We start from the raw sequence: 5,223 nt of genomic DNA, 5'->3' as shown, positions 1-5,223 counted from the left end.
GACAGACAGAGCATCACATGTTTTAATATGTTTTAAAGCTGACCGGTGAGACCTGCTGGTGGATTACATAGATGCTGATGCTTAATCCATCAGATGCTGGTCAGTAAACTGTAATCGCCTCGCTGATTGATGCAGTATGCACGCCATAATCAAACAGAAAGCACTGTTCAGTCCCGGCATCAAAAAAAGGATGCACATACTGTATTGCAACACATTTTTTTATGCAACGTGGGAACAACATTCAGTTTTTCATATTTTGAGTTTAATTTTGTCTCTTTTCTTGTCGTTGTAGAGGAGTTCTTTAGTCTAACTGGTATGTAAGGGTGTGTGTGTGTGTGTGTGTGTGTGTGTGTGTGTCTGTGTAACGGTAAGCTAAGAATCCGTTGTACTAAACAAAAGCACAGAAGCACAGAAGCACAAGCCAGTGTTATACATATGCATTTTATTTCCGTTTGAAGTTTGGCGGAGAGAACACCTTGTGGTACACGAGTGGCTCTTGAACTGATATTTTGTTACCAAGCAACAATGAGGACGGAGTATTAAAACCGTATTTTTTATGCCAGCAGACTCTATGACAACCCTGAACTGCAGCACAGTGCAGTAAATAGCTGGAAATAGCTGTCAGGTGAACGGTTTCACGGCACAAGCAGCTAACATGCATTATTTTATCTGCTCGGTTTTATTGCATTTGACTATTTCAGAGGGTTTTATTTTGGTAGGGGAGCAGTTAAAGCAGCAATGTAGAGATGTGTGAAGTGATCTCAGTCAGGTGTGTAACAGGAGCGTTACAGTGGCCTCAGTATGCAAGGATGTACTGTAAAAGCTCTGTTCAGTAGGTCTGCATAGCTTGCTTTGTTTATCTCTTCGGTTTTGGGGCTTTGTTTGGTGTTTCTGTTTTTTAATCTGCTGACCGTGACTCATTAGTGTCACCCTCTGGGAGAAATGTGTCAACACAGAGTGTGTACAGTGTTCTTCTGTTGGGCCTGTGAACACTGTGAAGTGACCTTTTCGTGATAGTGTGTGTTCTTGCTGCGTCACCACTTCAGAACTGGATGAAGATCTCTGAGTTTAAGCATTTGACGTTTGTATGAGCTATTCTGCTTCATCAGGACCGTCTTGGTGTGGTTTCAGTGACAGTACGTGCCTTTCCATCCATCTGTTTTCAGTTTGCAAAAACCTAAGTGGAATTTTGAAATGTGAAAAGGTGTTGAAATGTCCCCAAAAAGTGTTTACTCCAGCAAAATGGGACAAAGTGCAATGAAAACAAATATTGCCAATAAAACATGACATGTGCTAAGGTAAATTTGACTTGTTGCCACTGAAGAAATTAAAAATGAAACATGTAAAAACATCACCTGATGAGGAGACTATAATGCCGTGAAGTGCAGTTACCCCCAATAATGACATTTCTTTGCAGCTGGGAGGCGTGTTCATTCTTTGTAACGCAGGTCAGCATGTCACAGAAGTCATAGGACTCTGTTCACTGATTGTCTGCTCGTTTTTTTTTTGACCGCAGTTGACCGCTTAAAGTTAAACTATAACCTTGAGAATCAAATGGCTGCAGGTCAAAGTGGCAGCTGCAATCTGCACTTCACTGCTGCTTTGTGTGTTTTCATTGTAACCCTCCTCAAATATAACTGAACACGTGCTTTTTTAATTGTTGCATACTTCTCCTCTGCAGTGGTTTAGTAGTGCTTGACTGGAGAAGAGGCGCCACCAACTGTTCAAACCAACTAACATTTGCAGAAGAGTATTGGATGGATGGAAACATGCATTAATTGACATTTTCTCTTGCTTAAAATTTTCATCAAACCTTGCAGGTGAACAAACAACCCGCCAGCTGTCATCACAATTTAATTTAAATGTTAAATCCTGATTAGTAAACGGAAGCATGTGACATCACCTTTTTCCAACTATGCCCCGCCCATTTTAAACTAGTGCAAAGAGCACACAGAAAAACAAACTCATATATTTCATGTGAAATAACAAAAACTGTTCAAACTTAGTCAGAAAACTGTCATGTATGACTATCATCGCCCACAGTGAGGAGCAGATTCAGGGCCTTTAACCGAGGTCCTCTTCAGATGCATCAGTGTTAGTTTGCATTAGAGAGCTGCCTGAATTTAAAAACATGGTGACTTGATCTTTTATTTTATTTTCTTTTTTAACCAGCGCATCCTGTCTGTTAATGTTAACTTTGCTCACCTTTATATTTAACGCTGTATCAGTCGTGTACGTGTTTGATCGGCCTGTTGATTTAGGCCACAAAAGGGAAGAAACACGCCATCATTTTTGCATCATTTTTGGTTTTGGCTTGACGTGGTGTGCAGAAAGGTGAATGTGTTGAACTGGTGATTCGTTGGATAAAAGCTTGTAGGACATTTAGAAACGTTTTAACAGCTGTTTGTTCTCTTCTTTCTTTCTTTACAAATGAAGTATTTGTTTTCTCAAGTTTGATTTTGTTTCTTGAACATAGAATAACTGGAAATGCTACACGAGGCAGCTGCGTTGCTAATGGGAAACAGTCGACTGTCTTTTCTTTGCATATTCTGCGTATGCATGTGAAGATAAGCATATCCGTTCTGCTAAGGTGGTTCTGGTAGCATTGGTTTTATTTCTATGTGGACTGCATCATTTTAGGAAAAAGCTTCTATTGACATTTGTCAGTGTAGTTTACACAGGCTCAGAAAAACCTGTAAAAAAAAAAAAATAGAAAAGCTTACAATGAGGGGAAATGTGAATAACATGTTAAGTACCGTAACAGATGTGTTACCTGTAATCAGCACCATGGGGTTATTTTTATTTTTCTAAGCTAGTGTTTTTAAATGGTCTCAGTTTACAGAACTGTAAATAGACATTTCCATTTTCTTTTCTTATCTGTTTTTCAACTTTTTTTTTTTTGGTTAACTTTTATATAGTACTGCAGAAGTCTGTCGCTCGGACTTTGAACTAACTAAAGCCTGGTGAACAGGTCACAGTGCTTTAGGAGATTTGTATCCATTGTCATGATGCCTCGAACGCATCCACATTAACAGCAGGTGCCAAAAGAGTCACCTTTCATTTTCTAAACTAAAGTAATCTTTTGTTTTATTATGCATATCGATTCACGTTCTCCCGAACAGTGTTTTGTTTGTTTGTTTCCAGAAGTTATCCTACAGACTGTACATTGAGGTAAATTACATAAAAATGTAGAATAAAAAATAGTTTTTCATAATTTTCTTGTTGTTGTGTTGTTTATTTTTTGCTGCTGTGCAAGACTGGATGATAAACCAGCTGCAGTGTTTCACCATGTGGCAGGAAGTTTGTGTCATTTTGATTCATTCTCAATTAGTTTGTAAATTATATATATATACTGCTAAAACCAGTGGTGAAATGTAACTACGTACTTTTACTCAAGTACTGTGTTTCAGTACAAATTTGAGGCACTTTTTTTGTGTATATTTATTTTCTTGCTACTTAGCTTCATTTTGGAAATCAATATTGTGCTCATTATTACCTAACATGGCACACTTGACTAAATGCATTCTTAATCAAGACACTACAAACAAAATGCTATTTGCAAATATGCGTTTCACATAAACTGTGAGAAACAGGAGGTTAACTCAGGCCCACGGCGCTGTGGATCAAGACACAGTTGTAACATACAATAAGACAAAGAGATAGAGGCTGTGGATACTTCTAGAAGATCATGTTTTCATTGTCCTGAGACTTATGTATTGACTGCTGGTGGACATGCATCTCACACACAATCTGAGTTCAAAGACAGTGATGACAAATTACCATAACTCAACACAAATTCATGACATGCAGCCAAAGAATGTTCCTCTTTTTATTTCTCTTACAGTGTGGAACATGATGATGTAACTAACCTAACAGCTATTGAAGTCTGAGTCTTTAAGTGATTGAAACATCTCCTTATATGTGGAAGTGAGACGAGATGTGACTGGTATGCTAAAACGTAGCTTTACAGTGATGCAAGATCTTCAAAACTAACTGTAGTGTTTGTCGTACAGCAACATAGCTGACTTTAGCCACCACAGGCTACACTTGTCTTGTACTGAATAAGGGTGTGTTTCATTGCTCATAAACTCAACTTTAAACTACTTTGGTGTGAGTATCAATACAAAGTGTGCATCTGTTATCCAAAGGAAACTCATATTTAGAAACTGGCTTCTTTTTTATCACTAAAGAATACAGAACATTTAGGAGCAGCAGAGCTTTAGATTGAGTACATTGAGTCACCAACTGTCTGTCTGTTAATCATTCACTTTTTTATTAAACCACCAGCTGGAGGAGGCAACGGGAACGTCGTCAGGTAGAAGAAGCATTATGGACAGCACATGTGTACAGTAGCAGCGTTGGGATGGACAAAAGACCAGTTCAACACAGGCCTGCAAAGCATTCACATAATGGAAGGATGATACTCTTGTGTTCAGCAGAGGATGGAGTGTGTGAGAGAAGATGATAACAAGTGTGTGTGTATTAAAATGATGGAGTCACAGCTGATGCTTCCCCCAGTGTTTCCTGTTGTGCGTTTGGGCTTTTGTTCTACCATCATGCTTCTTGTTCTCCTGTCAGGCACTGAGTCTGTAAAGCAGAGTATGAATGTCCCGAGCACAGTTTTTACAATCCTGATCATCATTCGTCGCTTCGTCTCTGGAGTGACTGTCCCAGCAGAGCAGGAGCGGGCCTGCTGCATAGGAGCACTTTCAAGTAAACAATAAACAACAGCGAACACAGCTGCAAACAATGCAGACGTACTCTGTGTCTGGTTATACAACCGAGACGCCCCTCGTGGCTGAGCAGATGGAGAGGCTGTCCGTCCATGTGTGCTGCTTTCAGGGGCCATTACACACACACACACATTAGATTACATGTGGAAACAGCGACCACCAGTGGTTACAGACTGCAACTGAATATAAGGAGGACTCAGCTTTAAGACACTGATGTTGCCTGTAAGGTGGCGAGGAAACAGCCAGCGTACAGTACATGTAATGTTAATGATCAGGCCTGGAAGTGGAATCAAAGTCACGTTTTAGTCAAAGAGATAAAAATCTACGTCCCTACAGATATGAAGTAAACAGAATTACTCTACACTAAGACTTTTGTAGCTTTAGGAAAAAATTTCAAGCACATACAGTATCTTAAAACTCTTTCCTGTCTTTATGAGGTAAAACAATAAGGGCGAGCAAGTACTAAAGCAATCACATATAAAATACTAAT

Source organism: Epinephelus lanceolatus, chromosome 3, assembly GCF_041903045.1.
Source record: "Epinephelus lanceolatus isolate andai-2023 chromosome 3, ASM4190304v1, whole genome shotgun sequence".
Classification (NCBI taxonomy): Eukaryota; Metazoa; Chordata; class Actinopteri; order Perciformes; family Serranidae; genus Epinephelus; species Epinephelus lanceolatus.
This window is presented reverse-complemented; position numbering follows the sequence as displayed.